Consider the following 10,507-nt stretch of genomic DNA (forward strand, 5'->3'; position numbering starts at 1 on the left):
GCCATCCCAACTTGCCTTGCACTGAGGGGATCTTGGGAGGCGACATTTCTTTGGTAAAACCAGCAAAGTCTGGTTACCTTGTCAGTTGCAATATCTGAGTGAGGCTCAGGAGCTGTTGGACTTCCCACCTTTCTTGCCAAGATGTCTACAATGAGTAATTTGTGCTTACTACTTGATTTCTTGAGGTTAGATTTTTCCTAAAATGTGTCATCTGCTCCTACAATAGCTTAGAGATACACACTGGATAGTCAAAATCGTCAGATCTGCTAATTGTCAAATTTCCCAGCCTTTCCTTAGATACTGTTTTCCTTCAAGCATTGTAATGCATTGAATATATTTCCTTTTCAAACTCTTTCTTCATTTGATTTCTGACTTTCCTTCTTTGCAATCACGTCTTATATCTATTTTCATCATTATGCCTATTTTTGCTCTCCCTTGACTGCTATAGACACGACTGGTTATTTAACTACTTCTCTTGCCCTGTACTATTTTTTTTTTTGCCAACAGCACTGTGCAGTTTATTAACCATTCAAGTACAGTAGTATCTGGCAAAATCACGACAGGACTGGGATTGAAAAGTAAACAAATATTCAGCATCTAACATTTTAAAAGAAGCTACTATATACTCTTTTCACAAATGTTTTCACAGAGCCAATGAAGTACTAGCCATTAACCCAGTACACCAAGGTACTGAAGTAGAACAGATGTAGTAAGAAAAATAGCTAGGTTAGAAAGGCCAACACTTTAGAAAATGAGTAAAACACTTTCAGTTTCTCCCCTTTATCCCCCAAAACAACATCATCTTACAGTCTGATCTACCTATACAGTCCTACATCAGCTTCTAGAATATTTGTCAGGAGGGAAAAAAATAAAACACACTCTCCAGTACAGTCTTTGGATATTTAAGAAAAGGAAGGGGAGAAAGTCAGTTCTTTGGAGAAAAATTAGTCAGCTTCAGTCTCAGCAGCAGGATCTTTGGACAATTTGTTTTTCCGCGCCTCTTCCACGTGCAAACGCTCCAGTTTAGCTGCCGTTTGTGCCTCTGGATTTTCTTTGTGAGTTTCCATCTTGTGGGTCAGTGTCTCCTCCGCCATTTTGTTGGAATCGTTGTTCTCTTCTATTGCTTTCGGAAGCACTTCTTTCTCATGCTTTCGTTTCTCAGACAGCTGCTGTAAGACCTCAGCTTCATGGGACTGTGTCTTTCTTCTGCAGCATACAATTTCTTCTCAATTTCCTCCAGGGAAAGATCCGTCTTCTTTGGAGGGGAAAGGGGGAAATAAGGAACAGATTCTTTCAACCGAAGGTTGAGAATCAGCTCAAAAGCCTGGCCTGAGGCTTGCTCCTCCAGTTCCTTCACCTCAGTATCAGAGGTAGACATGGTGAATAGAAGACAAGAGACCAGCAGTGTATTCTACACAATCCGCTGGTAAAGAAAGCCCTGCTCCATCAGAGCTGCCTGGCCACACTCCCTCACCTTGTACTTTTGTGTTCTTGCTCTATGCTGCCAGGGAGAGGAGTCTCAGACTTATCTTTGGGGCTACTCACCAGTTATCATGCTGTGAGGCTCTGCCATTAAAGAAGCCAAGGGAGGTCAGAAATCAGGAACAAAATAGAAGCCTCATTCTCCTGACTCCAACAGTTCACAGTTGCTGCTGGTTGCTATAGAAGCAGCAGGATGGAGAGGGACTCTTCTCTGGAAGTGGAAGCAGGGGAATTCCTGCCCAGAGGCTGTAGCCCTGGTCTGAGAAGAGTGCAGAACTGACCTTTGATAGCCTCTGTAGCAACACAGAAGCCCATCAGACTGTTCCAGACAATCAGGAGGCATTAAACATTTGTACCCCATGGCTGAGACGCTATCCCCACCACCTTTTCCCTCTCCTCTAGCCTTTGGGTTATTGTCATAATTCATTCTCTAAACTTGTGTTTGAAGTATGCAGAGTGGTAGCCTTTACTTATCTTTACTTTTGAGATTTAAATTGTTGACAATAGATAAGGAGTCCAGCTCCAGAATTGCACTGAAATTCACTTTAGGGTCCTGTGTTTATGGATGTGATCAGAGTTAATACTAAAGCCATCATCATCCTATGACTTTGCCCCTCCCCTTTATCACTAGAAAAATTGACTGTGATGATGGCATCACTCATTTGGTTATCACTTACATTTCCCTCTTTTCTAAAACCTAATTAGTCACTAAACATATTTTTCACAATTTACCTCCTTTTCTTCATTTTGGACTCTATAACCTCATGTCTCCAAAAAATAGTATTATCTTTTTATTTATTAAGACAATACTGTGAATACATCTTCTATAAGATAAGGAGTAGCTGCTTTTCATGATGTACTTTATATACGTGATTTCCAAACAAATTGTCCTCTAAGGTACACACTGTCTCCTCATACAGGTGGAGTGAATAAAGTTCAGAGAGGGTAGTTAATTTTTTAATAATTACACAGGTGTAAAATAGAAGAGCTTATTTCTGTTTTGGTCTCTTCAAATTCAAATCCATCTGATACATAACCAGACTCTTAATTTCACTTTAAAGTAACATATCCATAGTTAGAACTCAGTCAGTCCTTACAAGATAAATTGAATACATTGTCCCTCTAATTAAATACTTCTGTAAAGCTTTAACAGCTTTACTGAGGTATAAACAGCATGCAAAAAACTGAACATACTCAAAGTGTGCCATGTGATAATTTTTGACATATATACATCAGTGAAATCAATTATTACCATAATCTGAATAATGAGCATGTCAATCACTTCCAAGAATTTACTCTTGTCCCTCTTAATTTCTCACAACTGCCCCTCTCTGGGCACCTGAACCTCATCTCCCACTGACTCCCAGGAAACAAGTCATCTGTTCTCTGTCATTATAGATTAGTTGGCATTTTTTTAGAATTTTATATAAATGGACTCTAATGGTATGAAATACATTTTTCCCAAGCTTTACTACTATTAAACCTATTTTGAGATTTACACATGTTTTGCAACTGTTATTCCATTGCATGAATATACTGAATTTGTTTATGTATTCACTTGATGATAGATGTTTAGGTTTTCATTTCAGACTAGGAAGATGTATTCTAGCGCCTCATGTTAGGTGAATCTTGTGAACACAATGAGTCTTCCAACCTCAGAAAAGCTTTGAATTTATTGTAAAACTATACTTGTTACAGAAGAGAAATGCTGAATGTCTCGTGTTTATTTAGAAATACTAAATTGGGAAGACAAAATGAGTTGAAAAGATCAATAAAAGCCACTATGAAAAAAGCATCACATTGCTCATGTTGAATTTATGCAGAGCGTCCATTAAAGCTAATTTCGGAATTAAAAATAATAGTTATAAACACTACACAGTTCAGAAGGATCTAATCTTAAGCAGGGAGGCTTTGTGTTATGGTTTATGAAATACCTTTGGATTATATAGTCACACAAATAGATTTTCCAAAAGTTAAATTTTCTAGTGAAGGGATTCAGCTTTGATTGTGGTTTTCTAAGTTAATCTGCTGACAGATGGGGAAAAAGGAGGCCTAGCATCCTACTATTGAACTAACACAACTGAGATGGCATGTTTTAAAGGACAAGAGTGAAGGCAAACAAAGTCATTTTGCTTCTAATTCAGTGTGTTTTATGCCATAATGCGTCATTACACACTGAATAAAAATGATCAGAGATCTGTGTGAGAAAAGTTACAATCTTAGACATAATTCAAAGCTTGTTCCAGTATCAGCAACGAAGGAAAAGTGAGAATGTACAAAGATTTTTGTTGCCATCAGTTTTTATATTGATTTTATATCAGCGGGCCACGGGTCTTTTCAGATTCATTGAACAATAGCTCATCCTGGAAAATTCAGTTTAACTTTTAATTTTGTGCAGTTTTTGTCAGATACAAAAGTGAATGCACAAAGGACATTGAAAAGGTCCTTATAAGATTAATGCTTAAGTTTTACTCAGTTAATATTCGTAACAAACAAGTTAAAGCCAAAGATTTCTTGACAGAAAGACAACAACTCACATAAGATGTTGGAGAAGATGGGGGAAAAGGAATACTCACACACTGTTGGTTGGAATATAAATTAGTCCCGCCACTATAGGAATCAGTATGGACCTTCCTCAAGAAATAAAAAATATCTAGGTGCTGATGGTGAAATGTATGGGAATAGTAAAGGACATCAAAGACAAGGGAGAGTAGAAGAAAGTAAGAAAGAACAGCAAAAAGAAAAGAGATAGAGAAGAGAATAAGACAACATAATTAAAACCAGGTGCTGGTGGCTTCATGCCTGCAATGCAAACTACTCAGATCTGAGTCTGAGGATCAAAGTTTGAAGCCAGCCTCGGCAGGAAAGTCCATAGGACTCTTTTCTTCAATAAACCACCAATGAAGTGGAAGTGGAGCTGCGATCCAAGTGGTAAAGAGCTAGCCTTGAGCAAAGAAAGCTCAGTGACAACGCCTCAGCTCTGAGTTTAAGACCCAGAACTAGCACAAAAGATAAAGTAAGAATACAAGAAAGAAGAAAAGAAAGAAAAGGAAATTCAAGGGGGTTGACAGAATATTTTTAGTCTGTGCAGTTCAAATGAGAAAGCAAACTTTTCTTGAACCGTTACATATTTCTCCCCACCCCCTGCTATCCAAGATCATGATCATCCCTTATTCTTGTGAACAAGACACCTTTAGACTATGCCATTATCTTCTATCACTTTCTGTTTTGTATGGAATCAGACTTCCATAATGTACATTTGCTACTTATAATAAAGTAGTTGCAGGTTTGACATCAGAGTCATGTTCATGCATCATTTCAGTACTGAGTGGCCATTTGAAATTCCCACGGTTTCTGTTTTCTCTGGGGCTGAGAGTTTCCTGTTTCTAGCATTGAGACAACATTTTTCACTTGAAAAGCTAGTTGTGTAACTAAAATGACCTATTTCAGATACAGAAAATCTTAACAGAGTACTTGGTACTCAGGAGCTATCAATAAATACTTTTCCAGTTAATAGTGCTTGTTTTGGCCATTTTTCTTCCTGTGGACAGAGTGCCTGCCACTGTTTACTTTGTAGTCTATCCAGGTTGTTGTATTCTCTATACTGTCATAGATAATAAAAACAAATATGAATATATTTTACAATGTTATATTCCATTTTATTCAAGGAACATAAACATTTACAATCCTTCAGACACCTTTTTTTGGGGTAATCTCTTTTTGTGTTACTTGATTCCACTCAAGTTGCAGAATAAGTAGTTCTTGTTTATGTATCAGCCTGTATCTGTTTACTACTTAAGACAAATAGTGATTTCCTTCTGCTGAGTTAAAGAAGCAGTTGTTCTTATAAATCTGACTGCATTTCATACCTTCACATTAGCCTTACTCACCCAGACACTATCTTCAGAGACCACAGTATATAATCATAATCGACTTAGAAAAAAATAACGATGACAAATTATCTGTGATGTCTTCTATATCTTAAAATTATTCATGTATGTTTTCAACAGTGGCTAAAAAGGCTTCTCTAAAACAAAGATTTAGATCTTCCCTTTCTATAACCACCTGCCTATAACTAACAGATTATTGAGGTTTCCTTGGTAGCTTACCCTAAGAAATACCTTTTAAATTTTATCAGGAACATAAATAAGAAGAAAATAAAACTGACAACTTCCACTTGAGGGAATTTTATGCTTTTATTTAAAAAAAACAAAAAAGAAATCAAAATGATTTACCAAAAAAAATGTACAATTGTACAGTGCGCTCCAACTTGTGTCCCCTTTGGCCTAATGTTTAGTTTTTAAAAGACTCAGCTGGGGGTAACTGGGAGCCAAGATTCCATTACCTGCTGCCTGAAGACTTGAGGTCTGCAGAGGCTGGTCTGTTTTCCCTGTGTCTGTTCCTGTGATGGTTCAGGGAACTTGTCTAGGGAGGACGTTTTCACTAAGCAAACACTTCCATCGCCTCAACTCTCGCACTTCCGCGTGTACAACTCATTTGACAAGCACAGCTGTAAATAAGTCTGCACGTTGTAACAGGAACACGTGGAGTTCTCACTAACACCTTCTCTAAGAATTATAAATTACTTAGTTTCAAGATGGAGCGAGATGCTTTCCTGAAGGTTTGGAATGACGGCAGATCTGGTACCAAACCCACACTGTGTGCTAATTGTTTCATGGAGATGATTTTGAGGTAATTACACCTCACCAACCTTCAGGCAACCTCACTCAAACTGCTATTTCCAAAAGGTCAGGAAATCTCTTTTCTCACCTCTAACTGCTCACCTTTCTTGGGTACACTATAGGGATGCATAATTCCAACAGAGTGGAAATGCAGTCACTGAATGAAGTCTTTACATACATATTCATGGGGAAAAAATTGAATTAAAAAAAGTCAAGAAATCAAGCTATGTAAGTTGCAACCTATCCCCAGAGGGGTCCTGATATAAGCTCCAACAATTTACAAATATTTGCTTAAAATTTTGCTCCATTGTTTAACAATCATTTTCATGGTGATACCTTATTTATACAAGTGCTTAGATATTCCACATGTACTTGAAGCCTCTCAAACACTAAATTTCCATGATACCTTTCCTTCCTAAAACTCTAATGCTTGAAAAAAATAACTCAAAAGATTTAATCTGACATCAATGTATATAAAGTTGCTTGGAAACTTAGAATTTGTTGCACACTATAATGTCTGCTGAATGCATTCATTATTAAAACTAAACACATGCACAATGATTCTGATGTATCCTATGAATACATCAATCGCCTTGCTCCTCATTGAAAATTTGTGTGTGTGTGTGTGTGTGTGTGTATATATATATATATATATATATACATATATATATATGTATATATATATATGGAAGCATTTGTATATGGCTAGAAAAATGGCGGTCACCATTTAGTAGTTAAAATAAGTTTTAATGTGTTATAGTACAAAATATTTGTTATGTATTTTATATACTTTTATTATAAAGATAATGTACAGAGAGATTATTGTGTGTTTTATAAAGAACTGGAAAAGAGGAGTTGAAAGGTTAGCAACATAAAGAAATGCTAAATGTGTAAGGATATAAAAATGCTAATTACTTTATTTAATTATTAGGTCTTGTGCATATGTGTTGTTATCACACCATAAATGTGTACAGTTATGTTAATTATAAAATAAAAAAGGGAGAAAAAGAATTACTTTTAAGAATCAGCAAGCAGAAAGCCCATCATCTGACTACAGTTTTAGGTTTGCATAAGAAGATGTTTTACAAAATTAAATCTTGTACTTTATCTTCTTAAGCCTTAGTAAAACTACCAGAATTTTCTCTTGTCACATGGAAGCATCCATTAAGAACCATTGCAAGTTGAACCTGAAATGTATACTGTTTAATATTCCATCACCAAACAGAGCAAGCTCACAACAGTCTTTGTGGTCCCGTGATGTGATGTGAGGCTTTGCCCAGTGGCAGTGGAAGCAGAAACTTGCTTGTCACAGTTAATCAAAATCAAGATAAAACTGAATTTGTTAATTCTGTGCACTAAAGACATGCAAATCAAGTAGATGTTTTCGATTATTTTGCCTTTATGTCAGTCCATATGTTTCTTTGCTTTCCCAGTGACTGATGTGAGAAATGCCCTTAGCTCAATGAATTAAAAAAATTGTGCACAAGGACTGAAAATGGGGCGGTGTTGTTCTTTCTGATGGAAGCATAGAATTCCGTTATACACACACACACACATATGTATGTATGTATGTGTATATATATATATATATATATACACACACACACATATGTATGTATGTATGTATATATGTGTGTGTATATATATATATATATATACATATATCTCATCTACTCATCTACTGGGGGCATCTGGGTTGGTTCCAGATCTTAGCTATGGTGAATAATGCTGTGATAAACATACTTATGCTGGTAGCTTTCGTATGGCCTTATTTGTTTTCATTTGGGTAAATGCCCAAAAGTGGGATTGCTGGGTCATAGGGTAAACCTTGCTCCTTAATAGTTTTTTCCCATGATGCTCTATATGCTATCAATAGAAAATAGCTTTCTTTGCCAATTCTTGTGACATTTACATAGTCAGGTACATAAATAACCTTGAAAGAGTGTGTATGATACCTTTCCTGAAAATTGTGGATTTTAACAGTAAGAAGAATTGCCTTCAAATTGTAAAAGAGAGAGAGGAAGGCATGCAACTTAGTGTCACTCAAGCAGGAGGGGACGAATCTGGCATTGACCATGGTGACACCGTACAACTGTAGGAAGAGACTATTCTTTTTCTTTCTTTCTTTTTCTTTTGTATGTGCAGGTAGTGGAGTTTAAAGTCACCGGTGTTCTCACTCAGCTTTTTCACTAAGGGTTGACTCTCTACCAGTTGAGTTACACCTCCACTTCCAACAGTTTGCTGGTTAATTGCAGATCAGAGTCTCTTGGATTTATCTGCCTGCCTGGCTTCAAACCGGGATCCTCAGATGTCAGTTTCCTGTAGAATGATGATTATAGGTGTTAAGCTGACATCTGGCCAGAAAAGAACACTTTCTTAGGCTTACTTTGCTTTCTGATATTAGGCAGGTTTCTTCCTGTCCACTTTGATTCAGTTTCCTTTCTTGTATAGCTACCAGCAGGGATTCAGTAAATATTTAGAAAATGACTCCTTTCTACCTGGAAGTACAGTGTTTTCAATGGGCAAAAATGCATGTTCTTTCTTTGGGGCTTGGACCGTCCATCTTAAAAGATCTATTTCCCATCTACCTTTCTACAGTATGTACTTATGAGTCTCAAGTGAAAAACAAGTAGTTAGCCTTGCCTAGTCCTGCAGGTAACATGCAACCTTCCTGACATAAATTGTTTTTAAATGGGTTTGGTGAAACATGAATATATGATTCCAAATTCAAGCCCAAACTCAAAGTTTTCTTGCCTTTATTTTCCAGGGAGTTCTCACAATAGCCATTTTGCAGGTCAGTTCTGAAATAATATGCTTCTTATCACCATCCAGGGATAGTGGACCATAACTAAAGGAAAAAAGAAAAATGTACCATTTGCTTTTATGGCTTCCATGATGATTTTTATGAATTTTGCTATTGTTGTCTGAAATAATCATCCTAGAAATGTAATTAAAGCATACAAGCCTGGGAAAGCAAGACCCAAAGAGGACTGTCCACTTCCGTCACTCATGCTTTCCCACTGTTTTTCCTCAACCTTCTGGCTTCATGGAAGAGGTGATGTCATGATTTATGATATTAGGCTGACTGGGAAATGCCACTATACTATGATGTTTTAATTGATGATATTAGATTGATTAGCACGAAAGTGTCAAATGTCACTTTTGTGACATAAACTGGCAGTTATGATTATGTAATATCAATTATTCTTTGGAAAACTATATTAGGTTGGAACTGAACTAATTTTAGTTTGAGTGGGTTCAATTTTTTCCCTAGCTGTTTATCCAGTTCTCATTAGTAGAAGTGAAATAGACTTTGGATGTAGTATAGACTTTCATAATGTCTTTCTTCCAACTCTAATAGGTGTCCGACATGGACTTTGTGTTGCAAAAGCTAGTGCAAAAAAATTTGTACCTATCTTACAGGAAAGAGTCTGTACCCACTCCTTCTTTTCAGTGAAAGGAGCATTGGAATATTAGAAAATGTTCCACTTCTTTGTTTCATATTTTTATTTTGTAAAGGAAACAAAAGGGCAGAAGGACAAGTACCCTTAAAAGTTGGGGAGTTAAATTTAAAATAACATAATGGCTTGCATGCAGAGAAAACCAAATAAGCCAAGACTACTTGAAATATATTCTTTCATAATGTTGTGGATCAGCTAAATCATAACTAACAAGAAAATTCCAATAGTTTTCACTGGAGAGGAAGAGTGGGTACAGACTCCTAATAATCAGAACTGAATAAACATCTAAGAAAAAAACTGAACCCACTCAAACTAAAATTAGTTCAGCTCCAACATAATGTAGTTTCCAAAGAATAATTGATATTACATAATCATAACTGCCAGTTTATGCCACAAAAGTGACATTTGACACTTAGGAATGAAATAGACTTTGGATGTAGTATAGACTTTCATAATATCTTTCCTCCAAATATAATAGGTTTCTTACATGCTCTATAATTCTAGCTACTCAGGAGGCTGAGATCTGAGAATCACAGGTGGAAGCCAGATACTTATCTCCAATTAACCAGGGAAAAGCTAGAAGTAGAAATGTGGTTCAAGTGGTAGAGAGCCAGCCTTGAGCAATAAATCTAAGGGAAGGTGCCCAGGCCTTGAGATCAATACACAGTACTGGCATACACATACAGAAAGAAATCAAATGATTGAAAGTAACAATAAACACTGTAATAGAAATAGCTATCATTTATTACAATTACTGTTTCTCAGATTCAGAGCTAATATTTTTTTTTGTCTTTTTTTTTATTTTATTTTATTTGTGAACATACTGTACAGAGGGGTTACAATTGCATGGGCAGGATAATGCGTACATTTCTTACCAAGCAT

At 36.4% G+C, this 10,507-nt stretch overlaps 1 pseudogene; it reads right to left on the reverse strand.

Annotated features, from left to right (window-relative positions):
• Positions 1 to 699: 699 nt before the first annotated feature.
• On the reverse strand, positions 700 to 1,378 carry LOC105990167 (annotated as a pseudogene).
• Positions 1,379 to 10,507: the final 9,129 nt, after the last annotated feature.

The sequence above is a fragment of the Dipodomys ordii genome, unplaced genomic scaffold (assembly GCF_000151885.1).
Source record: "Dipodomys ordii isolate 6190 unplaced genomic scaffold, Dord_2.0 Scaffold63, whole genome shotgun sequence".
Taxonomy (NCBI): Eukaryota; Metazoa; Chordata; class Mammalia; order Rodentia; family Heteromyidae; genus Dipodomys; species Dipodomys ordii.